Source organism: Doryrhamphus excisus, linkage group LG6 (assembly GCF_037039965.1).
Source record: "Doryrhamphus excisus strain RoL-2023G ecotype Guam linkage group LG6, RoL_Dexc_Guam_v1.1, whole genome shotgun sequence".
Classification (NCBI taxonomy): Eukaryota; Metazoa; Chordata; class Actinopteri; order Syngnathiformes; family Syngnathidae; genus Doryrhamphus; species Doryrhamphus excisus.
In genome coordinates, this window is record NC_136362.1 from 24,421,051 (window position 1) to 24,438,480 (window position 17,430).

General features: G+C 50.5%; 9 non-coding genes across 9 annotated transcripts; all 9 read right to left on the bottom strand.

The window, feature by feature from the left end:
* Positions 1-1,826: 1,826 nt before the first annotated feature.
* Positions 1,827-1,900, bottom strand: trnat-agu (transfer RNA threonine (anticodon AGU)). The gene has a single exon. It is a non-coding gene; the product is annotated as a tRNA-Thr (tRNA).
* A 342-nt stretch (positions 1,901-2,242) lies between these two features.
* Positions 2,243-2,313, bottom strand: trnag-gcc (transfer RNA glycine (anticodon GCC)). Its single transcript has one exon. It is a non-coding gene; the product is annotated as a tRNA-Gly (tRNA).
* Positions 2,314-4,315: 2,002 nt separating this feature from the next.
* trnad-guc (transfer RNA aspartic acid (anticodon GUC)) lies at positions 4,316-4,387 on the bottom strand. Its single transcript has one exon. It is a non-coding gene; the product is annotated as a tRNA-Asp (tRNA).
* Positions 4,388-7,666: 3,279 nt separating this feature from the next.
* Positions 7,667-7,738, bottom strand: trnad-guc (transfer RNA aspartic acid (anticodon GUC)). The gene has a single exon. It is a non-coding gene; the product is annotated as a tRNA-Asp (tRNA).
* A 1,887-nt stretch (positions 7,739-9,625) lies between these two features.
* On the bottom strand, positions 9,626-9,699 carry trnat-agu (transfer RNA threonine (anticodon AGU)). Its single transcript has one exon. It is a non-coding gene; the product is annotated as a tRNA-Thr (tRNA).
* Positions 9,700-10,041: 342 nt separating this feature from the next.
* Positions 10,042-10,112, bottom strand: trnag-gcc (transfer RNA glycine (anticodon GCC)). Its single transcript has one exon. It is a non-coding gene; the product is annotated as a tRNA-Gly (tRNA).
* A 3,968-nt stretch (positions 10,113-14,080) lies between these two features.
* Positions 14,081-14,154, bottom strand: trnat-agu (transfer RNA threonine (anticodon AGU)). Its single transcript has one exon. It is a non-coding gene; the product is annotated as a tRNA-Thr (tRNA).
* Positions 14,155-14,496: 342 nt separating this feature from the next.
* trnag-gcc (transfer RNA glycine (anticodon GCC)) lies at positions 14,497-14,567 on the bottom strand. The gene has a single exon. It is a non-coding gene; the product is annotated as a tRNA-Gly (tRNA).
* Positions 14,568-15,501: 934 nt separating this feature from the next.
* On the bottom strand, positions 15,502-15,573 carry trnad-guc (transfer RNA aspartic acid (anticodon GUC)). The gene has a single exon. It is a non-coding gene; the product is annotated as a tRNA-Asp (tRNA).
* Between the last annotated feature and the right edge of the window lie 1,857 nt (positions 15,574-17,430).

Genomic DNA, 17,430 nt, shown 5'->3' on the forward strand with positions numbered 1-17,430 from the left:
TGACCGTTTTCATGGTAGCTGGAGACTTTAACCACTGAAATCCATCCCGCTTATCCTCATCAACGGACTGTATTCCCCACCCGTTACCAGCATGGGGACATTCCAACCCAAGATGGGAACACACTGGACCAGGGACACAGCAACATAGTAGGTGGCACAGACACAGCTTCACATTGCCCCCACTTTTAGACCCGACTGAAAAAGGACTCTCTTGCTTGGCGCTAACATGATGACCATTAGCATGTTAGCATTTAAGCTAATTTACTCATGTCTCAAGGCAAATAGACACATGGCATGATGTGGGGACACTATGGGACTGCCTTAACACTTTTGGACCTTGAGGCTGTCTTGATAGTTTTTTTTTTTTACCCTGGACACAGTCTCTTTGAGAGGAGGCTGCGGTCCATCAGGACCAAAACCTCACGCCACAAAAACAAGTTTCTTCCTGTCTGCTGTCAGCCTCATCAACAAGGCCCGGAACCCCCCCTGACACTGTTCACACCCCACCTCTGCCTCACCCTGCCACTTTGACACTCTATATGCGTTAAATTAACGCTCAGTTTGGACTCTTAGGAAAAACAATCAGACTGCACTTTTGGAATAACAAACAAAAAACAGACTGCGTACATATATTTATACTGCATTCTGTATATTTTGTATTTTCATTTTTTAATAGATGTGTCTGCACCTACTTCACCAAAACAAATCCCCAGTCGAGGTCAGGAGGCCCCGTCTCCACTGTAAACAGTGTGGACTGGGCTCTGCTTCCCTTTTCGGAGGCGCCGGACGGTTTGCCAGAACCCCTTCGAGGCCGACCGAAAGTCGTGCTCCATGGCCTCACCGAATTCCTCCCACACCCGAGTTTTTGCCTGGACAACCGCCGAAGCCGCGAACCGTTTGGCCGGACAGTACCTGTCAGCTGCTTCCGGAGTCCCACAAACCATCAATGCTGGATAGGACTCCTTCTTCAGCTTGACGGCGGCCCTGACTTCTGGTGTCCACCATCGGGTTCGGGGCCTGCCGCCACGACTGGCACCGACGGCCTTGCAGCTGCAACTCCGGTCAGCCGCCTCAGCAATGGAGGCACGGAATATGGCCCATTCGGACTCAATATCCCGGTCCTCCCCCGGGATGCAGGTGAAGCTCTGCCAGAGGTGAGAGTTGAAGACTCGACGAACGGGAGACTCTGCCAGACGTTCCCAGCACACCCTCACTACTCATTTGGGTCTACCAGGTCTGTATCACCAAAAGATGTGGGGCTCGAACCCACGACCCTGATATTAAGAGTCTCATGCTCTCCCGACTGAGCTAACCGGACCTTTTTCGGCCAGGATATCACTTTTTAATTATTTTTTTAATTGATGTGGACTTCTTGATGTTTAATCAATTCCACAGCCAACCTAGTTTCTCAGGGAAAAAAGGAGCGAGAGGTTCAGTCATAGCTGAGAACTTTGGAAGTGTAGTCATCTTAACACTCCCGTTATGTTCATTTGTCAGGAACAGCCATGATGTTCCCGGGTCAGTTTGCATGCTTATTTATCTGAAAGATGTCCAAAACCAAAAAAAAATCCCCACAAGCATTGTTAGTTATTCACTACTAACTCCATTACTAACTATTCTAACAATGTTTAGTGCAATGGTGTAACTTACCGCTCACAGGTAATGGTTTAATTAAAAAAATGGATTCAAGCACCTTCTGGCGTAATGGGATCCACAACAATCACGTCAGCTGTGGATGCAACGTCAATTCGTTCTTGAAGGGCAAGTGACAAAAAGAAGTACATGGTTCAGAAATCAGCTGCCAAAGTTTCACTGACCAAGCACCCAGGCACTGCTGGGATTTGAACCCAGGATCTCCTGTTTACTAGACAGGCACTTTGACCAGCTTAGCCACAGTGCCAGCAGTGCATCTGGCACCAACACAAAAACAGTTCGCCAATGGGGAAAAATGTTCATACAAGGGATGGAGTCCAAAGTCCAACACATGTGTGAATTGAGAGTCCCTGGGTGGGATCGAACCACCAACCTCTCAGTTAACAGCCAAACGTGCTGAGCAATTGTGCGACAGAGACTACAACAGCATGACTGCAGTCAGGTTTCACAAAGTGCTGTCCACCTTAACTCTCGGGTGGTCCGGTCTGTTACGTTTCAGGTGTCATTCTGAATACTGCACTTTCGCAGGAAAAGAGCCTTTGTACTTTTTCAACATGAGCTCTAAAGAAAGGTATAAGCTGAGATATACTGCATTGGCCGGGAATCGGACCCGGGCCTCCCGCTTGGCAAGCGAGAATTCTACCACTGAACCACCAATGCCACATTGTGAACCACTGTCGGAGAACAAATTAAATTGTCGAGTGGATGTGCCTCTGCAAAGTGGCGCTGAATGACAAAACATCACAACACACGCAAGGGATGCCAGGGGAGGCCGAGTACTAACAGAGCTGAGCGAGAGGGCATAAGAAAAAAATTTGTGACCTTTTGGTGGTTTCCCGACAGCACCAAGGATATGGTGCACGTCTGATGCGTAATGCATGCCAGGTGATGTTCATCTAGCGAGCAGACATTCTTGTGGGGGACAAGCTCAACAGTAGGAATGTTAAGAGAACTGACCAGTCCGCTATCAATGAAGTTCTCGTCCGCCCCAGAGTCAATTAATGCTGTGGTAGGAGAAGCTTCCCCCGCCCAGGATATCGTACCTTCCACCTGAAGTCGGCCCACCAAAGCGGATGACGCAGCCGGTGTGGTTGGGGCGGGCAGTGCCAGCAGCTGGGGAATATCCCTGGCGGAGGAAGAGCGTTGGCGTGCTGGGCGAACTGGACAGCGGGAAATTGTGTGTAGGACTCCCACAGTATAGGCGTAGAGAGGGAAAGTGGGAGCGTGAGGTCGACAGACGGATCGGCGCAGCCTCGGCAGTAATGCGGTCGCTGTAACGGACCGTCGTGGTTAAAAAAGCTCTCAATTTACCGGTCAATCTATGTTCCCACCCTCACCTATGGTCATGAGCTTTGGGTCATGACCGAAAGAATGACATCTCGGATACAGGCGGCTGAAATGAGTTTCCTCCGTAGGGTAGCTGGACTCACCCTAAGAGATAGGGTGAGGAGCTCAGTCATCCGGGAGGGCTCAGAGTAGAGCCGCTTCTCCTTCACATCGAGAGGAGTCAGTTGAGGTAGCTCGGGCATCTAGTCCGGATGCCTCCCGGACGCCTCCCTGGTGAGGTGTTCCGGGCATACCCAGCCGGGAAAAGGCCCCGGGGCAGACCTAGGACACGCTGGAGGGATTATGTCTCACAGCTGGCCTGGGAACACCTTGGTGTCCTCCCGGTGGAGCTGGAGGAGGTGGCCGGGGACCGGGAAATCTTGGCTTCCCTACTAAGACTGCTGCCCCCCGCGACCTGGACCTGGATAAGTGGAGGAAAATGGATGGATGGATGGACTTGTATACTAAAATGAGATGGAGATAATTGCAATATTTGTCGGAATAGTTCTGGAACAAATGGTGGAAGGAGTATCTGACCAACATTGCTCTGAGACAAAGATGGCATACGCCAAGAAGAAACATGCAAGTTGGAGATGTGGTGATCGTCAAAGAGGAGGAGGTTCCCCGAAACGAACGGAAACTGGCTGGGATTCTTCAAGTCCATAAGAGTGACAATGGACGAGTGAGGACAGTTGCGGTGTTTCGCGATGCTTCAATGTCCCGCAATGGCGTGTGAATGCACTCAAGAGCAATAAATGCATCGAGAACAGCAGTAAAGGAAGCGTGAACTCTTTACTGGACCAGGTCAGCTAAGTAACAAAGACAATACATCTGCAAGCTCTTCAAAGGACACGTAAAGAGCACAGCCATAGCAGAGGATGGTTTCGATCCATCGACCTCTGGGTTATGGGCCCAGCACGCTACCGCTGCGCCACTCTGCTGCCGACATCTGTACAAGTACCCTGCTTTGTGCGGCTCCTTTTGAGTGTCCTCTGTTGTCAGTGAACCTCACAAGGTCACAGGTTTTTTTTCCTGATCAGGGCACCGCTTTAGGTTGGGTGGATGAGTGATCGAAGGCGCCAGATTAAGGTTCCTTACGCTCAGGAGGCTCTGGTTGAAATCCCACAGCTGGCATTTTCCTGGTCAGCTTCATTATCCACGCCTGGAATGATTTGGCAGCAAAAGACTGTCAGATTGTAAAAGACACCTGAACACCGTGAGAAGAAGATTAAGAGAGGTTTTGTTCTAATGAGAAAGGTTTGTTTAACCGGACTGGTTGTTGCAACCGCAACCCGACTCAAGGTTCAACGTGACATTGTGACATACAAAAGAGGAACTCCCCGTCGGGGAATCGAACCCCGGTCTTCCACGTGACAGGCGGAGATACTGTCCACTATACTAACGAGGACTGCTGCTGAGTTGATGTGGTGTCGATTGGCCAAAGGGTAATTCAGAATAGGCTCGTGCCCATGACCGTTTTCATGGTAGCTGGAGACTTTAACCACTGAAATCCATCCCGCTTATCCTCATCAACGGACTGTATTCCCCACCCGTTACCAGCATGGGGACATTCCAACCCAAGATGGGAACACACTGGACCAGGGACACAGCAACATAGTAGGTGGCACAGACACAGCTTCACATTGCCCCCACTTTTAGACCCGACTGAAAAAGGACTCTCTTGCTTGGCGCTAACATGATGACCATTAGCATGTTAGCATTTAAGCTAATTTACTCATGTCTCAAGGCAAATAGACACATGGCATGATGTGGGGACACTATGGGACTGCCTTAACACTTTTGGACCTTGATGCTGTCTTGATAGTTTTTTTTTTTACCCCGGACACAGTCTCTTTGAGAGGAGGCTGCGGTCCATCAGGACCAAAACCTCACGCCACAAAAACAGTTTCTTCCTGTCTGCTGTCAGCCTCATCAACAAGGCCCGGAACCCCCCCTGACACTGTTCACACCCCACCTCTGCCTCACCCTGCCACTTTGACACTCTATATGCGTTAAATTAACGCTCAGTTTGGACTCTTAGGAAAAACAATCAGACTGCACTTTCGGAATAACAAACAAAAAACAGACTGCGTACATATATTTATACTGCATTCTGTATATTTTGTATTTTCATTTTTTAATAGATGTGTCTGCACCTACTTCACCAAAACAAATCCCCAGTCGAGGTCAGCAGGCCCCGTCTCCACTGTAAACAGTGTGGACTGGGCTCTGCTTCCCTTTTCGGAGGCGCCGGACGGTTTGCCAGAACCCCTTCGAGGCCGACCGAAAGTCGTGCTCCATGGCCTCACCGAATTCCTCCCACACCCGAGTTTTTGCCTGGACAACCGCCGAAGCCGCGAACCGTTTGGCCTGACAGTACCTGTCAGCTGCTTCCGGAGTCCCACAAGCCATCAATGCTGGATAGGACTCCTTCTTCAGCTTGACGGCGGCCCTGACTTCTGGTGTCCACCATCGGGTTCGGGGCCTGCAGCCACGACTGGCACCGACGGCCTTGCAGCTGCAACTCCGGTCAGCCGCCTCAGCAATGGAGGCACGGAATATGGCCCATTCGGACTCAATATCCCGGTCCTCCCCCGGGATGCAGGTGAAGCTCTGCCAGAGGTGAGAGTTGAAGACTCGACGAACGGGAGACTCTGCCAGACGTTCCCAGCACACCCTCACTACTCATTTGGGTCTACCAGGTCTGTATCACCAAAAGATGTGGGGCTCGAACCCACGACCCTGATATTAAGAGTCTCATGCTCTCCCGACTGAGCTAACCGGACCTTTTTCGGCCAGGATATCACTTTTTAATTATTTTTTTAATTGATGTGGACTTCTTGATGTTTAATCAATTCCACAGCCAACCTAGTTTCTCAGGGAAAAAATTGTGATGCGTAATGCATGCCAGGTGATGTTCATCTAGCGAGCAGACATTCTTGTGGGGACAAGCTCAACAGTAGGAATGTTAAGAGAACTGACCAGTCCGCTATCAATGAAGTTCTCGTCCGCCCCAGAGTCAATTAATGCTGTGGTAGGAGAAGCTTCCCCCGCCCAGGATATCGTACCTTCCACCTGAAGTCGGCCCACCAAAGCGGATGACGCAGCCGGTGTGGTTGGAGCGGGCAGTGCCAGCAGCTGGGGAATATCCCTGGTGGAGGAATAGCGTTGGCGTGCTGGGCGAACTGGACAGCGGGAAATTGTGTGTAGGACTCCCACAGTACAGGCGTCGAGAGGGAAAGTGGGAGCGTGAGGTCGACAGACGGATCGGCGCAGCCTCGGCAGTAATGCGGTCGCTGTAACGGACCGTCGTGGTTAAAAAAGCTCTCAATTTACCGGTCGATCTATGTTCCCACCCTCACCTATGGTCATGAGCTTTGGGTCATGACCGAAAGAATGACATCTCGGATACAGGCGGCTGAAATGAGTTTCCTCCGTAAGGTAGCTGGACTCACCCTAAGAGATAGGGTGAGGAGCTCAGTCATCCGGGAGGGCTCAGAGTAGAGCCGCTTCTCCTTCACATCGAGAGGAGTCAGTTGAGGTAGCTCGGGCATCTAGTCCGGATGCCTCCCGGACGCCTCCCTGGTGAGGTGTTCCGGGCATACCCAGCCGGGAAAAGGCCCCGGGGCAGACCTAGGACACGCTGGAGGGATTATGTCTCACAGCTGGCCTGGGAACACCTTGGTGTCCTCCCGGTGGAGCTGGAGGAGGTGGCCGGGGACCGGGAAATCTTGGCTTCCCTACTAAGACTGCTGCCCCCCGCGACCTGGACCTGGATAAGTGGAGGAAAATGGATGGATGGATGGACTTGTATACTAAAATGAGATGGAGATAATTGCAATATTTGTCGGAATAGTTCTGGAACAAATGGTGGAAGGAGTATCTGACCAACATTGCTCTGAGACAAAGATGGCATACGCCAAGAAGAAACATGCAAGTTGGAGATGTGGTGATCGTCAAAGAGGAGGAGGTTCCCCGAAACGAACGGAAACTGGCTGGGATTCTTCAAGTCCATAAGAGTGACAATGGACGAGTGAGGACAGTTGCGGTGTTTCGCGATGCTTCAATGTCCCGCAATGGCGTGTGAATGCACTCAAGAGCAATAAATGCATCGAGAACAGCAGTAAAGGAAGCGTGAACTCTTTACTGGACCAGGTCAGCTAAGTAACAAAGACAATACATCTGCAAGCTCTTCAAAGGACACGTAAAGAGCACAGCCATAGCAGAGGATGGTTTCGATCCATCGACCTCTGGGTTATGGGCCCAGCACGCTACCGCTGCGCCACTCTGCTGCCGACATCTGTACAAGTACCCTGCTTTGTGCGGCTCCTTTTGAGTGTCCTCTGTTGTCAGTGAACCTCACAAGGTCACAGGTTTTTTTTCCTGATCAGGGCACCGCTTTAGGTTGGGTGGATGAGTGATCGAAGGCGCCAGATTAAGGTTCCTTACGCTCAGGAGGCTCTGGTTGAAATCCCACAGCTGGCATTTTCCTGGTCAGCTTCATTATCCACGCCTGGAATGATTTGGCAGCAAAAGACTGTCAGATTGTAAAAGACACCTGAACACCGTGAGAAGAAGATTAAGAGAGGTTTTGTTCTAATGAGAAAGGTTTGTTTAACCGGACTGGTTGTTGCAACCGCAACCCGACTCAAGGTTCAACGTGACATTGTGACATACAAAAGAGGAACTCCCCGTCGGGGAATCGAACCCCGGTCTTCCACGTGACAGGCGGAGATACTGTCCACTATACTAACGAGGACTGCTGCTGAGTTGATGTGGTGTCGATTGGCCAAAGGGTAATTCAGAATAGGCTCGTGCCCATGACCGTTTTCATGGTAGCTGGAGACTTTAACCACTGAAATCCATCCCGCTTATCCTCATCAACGGACTGTATTCCCCACCCGTTACCAGCATGGGGACATTCCAACCCAAGATGGGAACACACTGGACCAGGGACACAGCAACATAGTAGGTGGCACAGACACAGCTTCACATTGCCCCCACTTTTAGACCCGACTGAAAAAGGACTCTCTTGCTTGGCGCTAACATGATGACCATTAGCATGTTAGCATTTAAGCTAATTTACTCATGTCTCAAGGCAAATAGACACATGGCATGATGTGGGGACACTATGGGACTGCCTTAACACTTTTGGACCTTGATGCTGTCTTGATAGTTTTTTTTTTTTACCCCGGACACAGTCTCTTTGAGAGGAGGCTGCGGTCCATCAGGACCAAAACCTCACGCCACAAAAACAGTTTCTTCCTGTCTGCTGTCAGCCTCATCAACAAGGCCCGGAACCCCCCCTGACACTGTTCACACCCCACCTCTGCCTCACCCTGCCACTTTGACACTCTATATGCGTTAAATTAACGCTCAGTTTGGACTCTTAGGAAAAACAATCAGACTGCACTTTCGGAATAACAAACAAAAAACAGACTGCGTACATATATTTATACTGCATTCTGTATATTTTGTATTTTCATTTTTTAATAGATGTGTCTGCACCTACTTCACCAAAACAAATCCCCAGTCGAGGTCAGCAGGCCCCGTCTCCACTGTAAACAGTGTGGACTGGGCTCTGCTTCCCTTTTCGGAGGCGCCGGACGGTTTGCCAGAACCCCTTCGAGGCCGACCGAAAGTCGTGCTCCATGGCCTCACCGAATTCCTCCCACACCCGAGTTTTTGCCTGGACAACCGCCGAAGCCGCGAACGGTTTGGCCTGACAGTACCTGTCAGCTGCTTCCGGAGTCCCACAAGCCATCAATGCTGGATAGGACTCCTTCTTCAGCTTGACGGCGGCCCTGACTTCTGGTGTCCACCATCGGGTTCGGGGCCTGCAGCCACGACTGGCACCGACGGCCTTGCAGCTGCAACTCCGGTCAGCCGCCTCAGCAATGGAGGCACGGAATATGGCCCATTCGGACTCAATATCCCGGTCCTCCCCCGGGATGCAGGTGAAGCTCTGCCAGAGGTGAGAGTTGAAGACTCGACGAACGGGAGACTCTGCCAGACGTTCCCAGCACACCCTCACTACTCATTTGGGTCTACCAGGTCTGTATCACCAAAAGATGTGGGGCTCGAACCCACGACCCTGATATTAAGAGTCTCATGCTCTCCCGACTGAGCTAACCGGACCTTTTTCGGCCAGGATATCACTTTTTAATTATTTTTTTAATTGATGTGGACTTCTTGATGTTTAATCAATTCCACAGCCAACCTAGTTACTCAGGGAAAAAAGGAGCGAGAGGTTCAGTCATAGCTGAGAACTTTGGAAGTGTAGTCATCTTAACCCTCCCGTTATGTTCATTTGTCAGGAACAGCCATGATGTTCCCGGGTCAGTTTGCATGCTTATTTATCTGAAAGATGTCCAAAACCAAAAAAAAATCCCCACAAGCATTGTTAGTTATTCACTACTAACTCCATTACTAACTATTCTAACAATGTTTAGTGCAATGGTGTAACTTACCGCTCACAGGTAATGGTTTAATTAAAAAAATGGATTCAAGCACCTTCTGGCGTAATGGGATCCACAACAATCACGTCAGCTGTGGATGCAACGTCAATTCGTTCTTGAAGGGCAAGTGACAAAAAGAAGTACATGGTTCAGAAATCAGCTGCCAAAGTTTCACTGACCAAGCACCCAGGCACTGCTGGGATTTGAACCCAGGATCTCCTGTTTACTAGACAGGCACTTTGACCAGCTTAGCCACAGTGCCAGCAGTGCAGCTGGCACCAACACAAAAACAGTTCGCCAATGGGGAAAAATGTACATACAAGCGAGGGAGTCCAAAGTCCAACACATGTGTGAATTGAGAGTCCCTGGGTGGGATCGAACCACCAACCTCTCAGTTAACAGCCAAACGTGCTGAGCAATTGTGCGACAGAGACTACAACAGCATGACTGCAGTCAGGTTTCACAAAGTGCTGTCCACCTTAACTCTCGGGTGGTCCGGTCTGTTACGTTTCAGGTGTCATTCTGAATACTGCACTTTCGCAGGAAAAGAGCCTTTGTACTTTTTCAACATGAGCTCTAAAGAAAGGTATAAGCTGAGATATACTGCATTGGCCGGGAATCGGACCCGGGCCTCCCGCTTGGCAAGCGAGAATTCTACCACTGAACCACCAATGCCACATTGTGAAACACTGTCGTAGAACAAATTAAATTGTCGAGTGGATGTGCCTCTGCAAAGTGGCGCTGAATGACAAAACATCACAACACACGCAAGGGATGCCAGGGGAGGCCGAGTACTAACAGAGCTGAGCGAGAGGGCATACGAAAAAAATTAGTGACCTTTTGGTGGTTTCCCGACAGCACCAAGGATATGGTGCACGTCTGATGCGTAATGCATGCCAGGTGATGTTCATCTAGCGAGCAGACATTCTTGTGGGGGACAAGCTCAACAGTAGGAATGTTAAGAGAACTGACCAGTCCGCTATCAATGAAGTTCTCGTCCACCCCAGAGTCAATTAATGCTGTGGTAGGAGAAGCTTCCCCCGCCCAGGGTATCGTACCTTCCACCTGAAGTCGGCCCACCAAAGCGGATGACGCAGCCGGTGTGGTTGGAGCGGGCAGTGCCAGCAGCTGGGGAATATCCCTGGCGGAGGAAGAGCGTTGGCGTGCTGGGCGAACTGGACAGCGGGAAATTGTGTGTAGGACTCCCACAGTACAGGCGTAGAGAGGGAAAGTGGGAGCGTGAGGTCGACAGACGGATCGGCGCAGCCTCGGCAGTAATGCGGTCGCTGTAACGGACCGTCGTGGTTAAAAAAGCTCCCAATTTACCGGTCGATCTATGTTCCCACCCTCACCTATGGTCATGAGCTTTGGGTCATGACCGAAATAATGACATCTCGGATACAGGCGGCTGAAATGAGTTTCCTCCGTAGGGTAGCTGGACTCACCCTAAGAGATAGGGTGAGGAGCTCAGTCATCCGGGAGGGCTCAGAGTAGAGCCGCTTCTCCTTCACATCGAGAGGAGTCAGTTGAGGTAGCTCGGGCATCTAGTCCGGATGCCTCCCGGACGCCTCCCTGGTGAGGTGTTGCGGGCATACCCAGCCGGGAAAAGGCCCCGGGGCAGACCTAGGACACGCTGGAGGGATTATGTCTCACAGCTGGCCTGGGAACACCTTGGTGTCCTCCCGGTGGAGCTGGAGGAGGTGGCCGGGGACCGGGAAATCTTGGCTTCCCTACTAAGACTGCTGCCCCCCGCGACCTGGACCTGGATAAGTGGAGGAAAATGGATGGATGGATGGACTTGTATACTAAAATGAGATGGAGATAATTGCAATATTTGTCGGAATAGTTCTGGAACAAATGGTGGAAGGAGTATCTGACCAACATTGCTCTGAGACAAAGATGGCATACGCCAAGAAGAAACATGCAAGTTGGAGATGTGGTGATCGTCAAAGAGGAGGAGGTTCCCCGAAACGAACGGAAACTGGCTGGGATTCTTCAAGTCCATAAGAGTGACAATGGACGAGTGAGGACAGTTGCGGTGTTTCGCGATGCTTCAATGTCCCGCAATGGCGTGTGAATGCACTCAAGAGCAATAAATGCATCGAGAACAGCAGTAAAGGAAGCGTGAACTCTTTACTGGACCAGGTCAGCTAAGTAACAAAGACAATACATCTGCAAGCTCTTCAAAGGACACGTAAAGAGCACAGCCATAGCAGAGGATGGTTTCGATCCATCGACCTCTGGGTTATGGGCCCAGCACGCTACCGCTGCGCCACTCTGCTGCCGACATCTGTACAAGTACCCTGCTTTGTGCGGCTCCTTTTGAGTGTCCTCTGTTGTCAGTGAACCTCACAAGGTCACAGTTTTTTTTTCCTGATCAGGGCACCGTTTTAGGTTGGGTGGATGAGTGATCGAAGGCGCCAGATTAAGGTTCCTTACGCTCAGGAGGCTCTGGTTGAAATCCCACAGCTGGCATTTTCCTGGTCAGCTTCATTATCCACGCCTGGAATGATTTGGCAGCAAAAGACTGTCAGATTGTAAAAGACACCTGAACACCGTGAGAAGAAGATTAAGAGAGGTTTTGTTCTAATGAGAAAGGTTTGTTTAACCGGACTGGTTGTTGCAACCGCAACCCGACTCAAGGTTCAACGTGACATTGTGACATACAAAAGAGGAACTCCCCGTCGGGGAATCGAACCACGGTCTTCCACGTGACAGGCGGAGATACTGTCCACTATACTAACGGGGACTGCTGCTGAGTTGATGTGGTGTCGATTGGCCAAAGGGTAATTCAGAATAGGTTCGTGGCCCATGACCGTTTTCATGGTAGCTGGAGACTTTAACCACTGAAATCCATCCCGCTTATCCTCATCAACGGACTGTATTCCCCACCCGTTACCAGCATGGGGACATTCCAACCCAAGATGGGAACACACTGGACCAGGGACACAGCAACATAGTAGGTGGCACAGACACAGCTTCACATTGCCCCCACTTTTAGACCCGACTGAAAAAGGACTCTCTTGCTTGGCGCTAACATGATGACCATTAGCATGTTAGCATTTAAGCTAATTTACTCATGTCTCAAGGCAAATAGACACATGGCATGATGTGGGGACACTATGGGACTGCCTTAACACTTTTGGACCTTGAGGCTGTCTTGATAGTTTTTTTTTTTTTTACCCCGGACACAGTCTCTTTGAGAGGAGGCTGCGGTCCATCAGGACCAAAACCTCACGCCACAAAAACAAGTTTGTTCCTGTCTGCTGTCAGCCTCATCAACAAGGCCCGGAACCCCCCCTGACACTGTTCACACCCCACCTCTGCCTCACCCTGCCACTTTGACACTCTATATGCGTTAAATTAACGCTCAGTTTGGACTCTTAGGAAAAACAATCAGACTGCACTTTCGGAATAACAAACAAAAAACAGACTGCGTACATATATTTATACTGCATTCTGTATATTTTGTATTTTCATTTTTTAATAGATGTGTCTGCACCTACTTCACCAAAACAAATCCCCAGTCGAGGTCAGCAGGCCCCGTCTCCACTGTAAACAGTGTGGACTGGGCTCTGCTTCCCTTTTCGGAGGCGCCGGACGGTTTGCCAGAACCCCTTCGAGGCCGACCGAAAGTCGTGCTCCATGGCCTCACCGAATTCCTCCCACACCCGAGTTTTTGCCTGGACAACCGCTGAAGCCGCGAACCGTTTGGCCTGACAGTACCTGTCAGCTGCTTCCGGAGTCCCACAAGCCATCAATGCTGGATAGGACTCCTTCTTCAGCTTGACGGCGGCCCTGACTTCTGGTGTCCACCATCGGGTTCGGGGCCTGCCGCCACGACTGGCACCAATGGCCTTGCAGCTGCAACTCCGGTCAGCCGCCTCAGCAATGGAGGCACGGAATATGGCCCATTCGGACTCAATATCCCGGTCCTCCCCCGGGATGCAGGTGAAGCTCTGCCAGAGGTGAGAGTTGAAGACTCGACGAACGGGAGACTCTGCCAGACGTTCCCAGCACACCCTCACTACTCATTTGGGTCTACCAGGTCTGTATCACCAAAAGATGTGGGGCTCGAACCCACGACCGTGATATTAAGAGTCTCATGCTCTCCCGACTGAGCTAACCGGACCTTTTTCGGCCAGGATATCACTTTTTAATTATTTTTTTAATTGATGTGGACTTCTTGATGTTTAATCAATTCCACAGCCAACCTAGTTTCTCAGGGAAAAAAGGAGCGAGAGGTTCAGTCATAGCTGAGAACTTTGGAAGTGTAGTCATCTTAACCCTCCCGTTATGTTCATTTGTCAGGAACAGCCATGATGTTCCCAGGTCAGTTTGCATGCTTATTTATCTGAAAGATGTCCAAAACCAAAAAAAAAAAATCCCCACAAGCATTGTTAGTTATTCACTACTAACTCCATTACTAACTATTCTAACAATGTTTAGTGCAATGGTGTAACTTACCGCTCACAGGTAATGGTTTAATTAAAAAAATGGATTCAAGCACCTTCTGGCGTAATGGGATCCACAACAATCACGTCAGCTGTGGATGCAACGTCAATTCGTTCTTGAAGGGCAAGTGACAAAAAGAAGTACATGGTTCAGAAATCAGCTGCCAAAGTTTCACTGACCAAGCACCCAGGCACTGCTGGGATTTGAACCCAGGATCTCCTGTTTACTAGACAGGCACTTTGACCAGCTTAGCCACAGTGCCAGCAGTGCATCTGGCACCAACACAAAAACAGTTCGCCAATGGGGAAAAATGTTCATACAAGGGAGGGAGTCCAAAGTCCAACACATGTGTGAATTGAGAGTCCCTGGGTGGGATCGAACCACCAACCTCTCAGTTAACAGCCAAACGTGCTGAGCAATTGTGCGACAGAGACTACAACAGCATGACTGCAGTCAGGTTTCACAAAGTGCTGTCCACCTTAACTCTCGGGTGGTCCGGTCTGTTACGTTTCAGGTGTCATTCTGAATACTGCACTTTCGCAGGAAAAGAGCCTTTGTACTTTTTCAACATGAGCTCTAAAGAAAGGTATAAGCTGAGATATACTGCATTGGCCGGGAATCGGACCCGGGCCTCCCGCTTGGCAAGCGAGAATTCTACCACTGAACCACCAATGCCACATTGTGAAACACTGTCGGAGAACAAATTAAATTGTCGAGTGGATGTGCCTCTGCAAAGTGGCGCTGAATGACAAAACATCACAACACACGCAAGGGATGCCAGGGGAGGCCGAGTACTAACAGAGCTGAGCGAGAGGGCATAAGAAAAAAATTAGTGACCTTTTGGTGGTTTCCCGACAGCACCAAGGATATGGTGCACGTCTGATGCGTAATGCATGCCAGGTGATGTTCATCTAGCGAGCAGACATTCTTGTGGGGGACAAGCTCAACAGTAGGAATGTTAAGAGAACTGACCAGTCCGCTATCAATGAAGTTCTCGTCCGCCCCAGAGTCAATTAATGCTGTGGTAGGAGAAGCTTCCCCCGCCCAGGATATCGTACCTTCCACCTGAAGTCGGCCCACCAAAGCGGATGACGCAGCCGGTGTGGTTGGAGCGGGCAGTGCCAGCAGCTGGGGAATATCCCTGGCGGAGGAAGAGCGTTGGCGTGCTGGGCGAACTGGACAGCGGGAAATTGTGTGTAGGACTCCCACAGTACAGGCGTAGAGAGGGAAAGTGGGAGCGTGAGGTCGACAGACGGATCGGCGGAGCCTCGGCAGTGAACCTCACAAGGTCACAGTTTTTTTTTCCTGATCAGGGCACCGTTTTAGGTTGGGTGGATGAGTGATCGAAGGCGCCAGATTAAGGTTCCTTACGCTCAGGAGGCTCTGGTTGAAATCCCACAGCTGGCATTTTCCTGGTCAGCTTCATTATCCACGCCTGGAATGATTTGGCAGCAAAAGACTGTCAGATTGTAAAAGACACCTGAACACCGTGAGAAGAAGATTAAGAGAGGTTTTGTTCTAATGAGAAAGGTTTGTTTAACCGGACTGGTTGTTGCAACCGCAACCCGACTCAAGGTTCAACGTGACATTGTGACATACAAAAGAGGAACTCCCCGTCGGGGAATCGAACCCCGGTCTTCCACGTGACAGGCGGAGATACTGTCCACTATACTAACGAGGACTGCTGCTGAGTTGATGTGGTGTCGATTGGCCAAAGGGTAATTCAGAATAGGCTCGTGGCCCATGACCGTTTTCATGGTAGCTGGAGACTTTAACCACTGAAATCCATCCCGCTTATCCTCATCAACGGACTGTATTCCCCACCCGTTACCAGCATGGGGACATTCCAACCCAAGATGGGAACACACTGGACCAGGGACACAGCAACATAGTAGGTGGCACAGACACAGCTTCACATTGCCCCCACTTTTAGACCCGACTGAAAAAGGACTCTCTTGCTTGGCGCTAACATGATGACCATTAGCATGTTAGCATTTAAGCTAATTTACTCATGTCTCAAGGCAAATAGACACATGGCATGATGTGGGGACACTATGGGACTGCCTTAACACTTTTGGACCTTGAGGCTGTCTTGATAGTTTTTTTTTTTTTTACCCCGGACACAGTCTCTTTGAGAGGAGGCTGCGGTCCATCAGGACCAAAACCTCACGCCACAAAAACAAGTTTGTTCCTGTCTGCTGTCAGCCTCATCAACAAGGCCCGGAACCCCCCCTGACACTGTTCACACCCCACCTCTGCCTCACCCTGCCACTTTGACACTCTATATGCGTTAAATTAACGCTCAGTTTGGACTCTTAGGAAAAACAATCAGACTGCACTTTCGGAATAACAAACAAAAAACAGACTGCGTACATATATTTATACTGCATTCTGTATATTTTGTATTTTCATTTTTTAATAGATGTGTCTGCACCTACTTCACCAAAACAAATCCCCAGTCGAGGTCAGCAGGCCCCGTCTCCACTGTAAACAGTGTGGACTGGGCTCTGCTTCCCTTTTCGGAGGCGCCGGACGGTTTGCCAGAACCCCTTCGAGGCCGACCGAAAGTCGTGCTCCATGGCCTCACCGAATTCCTCCCACACCCGAGTTTTTGCCTGGACAACCGCCGAAGCCGCGAACCGTTTGGCCTGACAGTACCTGTCAGCTGCTTCCGGAGTCCCACAAGCCATCAATGCTGGATAGGACTCCTTCTTCAGCTTGACGGCGGCCCTGACTTCTGGTGTCCACCATCGGGTTCGGGGCCTGCAGCCACGACTGGCACCGACGGCCTTGCAGCTGCAACTCCGGTCAGCCGCCTCAGCAATGGAGGCACGGAATATGGCCCATTCGGACTCAATATCCCGGTCCTCCCCCGGGATGCAGGTGAAGCTCTGCCAGAGGTGAGAGTTGAAGACTCGACGAACGGGAGACTCTGCCAGACGTTCCCAGCACACCCTCACTACTCATTTGGGTCTACCAGGTCTGTATCACCAAAAGATGTGGGGCTCGAACCCACGACCCTGATATTAAGAGTCTCATGCTCTCCCGACTGAGCTAACCGGACCTCTTTCGGCCAGGATATCACTTTTTAATTATTTTTTTAATTGATGTGGACTTCTTGATGTTTAATCAATTCCACAGCCAACCTAGTTTCTCAGGGAAAAAATTGTGATGCGTAATGCATGCCAGGTGATGTTCATCTAGCGAGCAGACATTCTTGTGGGGGACAAGCTCAACAGTAGGAATGTTAAGAGAACTGACCAGTCCGCTATCAATGAAGTTCTCGTCCGCCCCAGAGTCAATTAATGCTGTGGTAGGAGAAGCTTCCCCCGCCCAGGATATCGTACCTTCCACCTGAAGTCGGCCCACCAAAGCGGATGATGCAGCCGGTGTGGTTGGAGCGGGCAGTGCCAGCAGCTGGGGAATATCCCTGGCGGAGGAAGAGCGTTGGCGTGCTGGGCGAACTGGACAGCGGGAAATTGTGTGTAGGACTCCCACAGTACAGGCGTAGAGAGGGAAAGTGGGAGCGTGAGGTCGA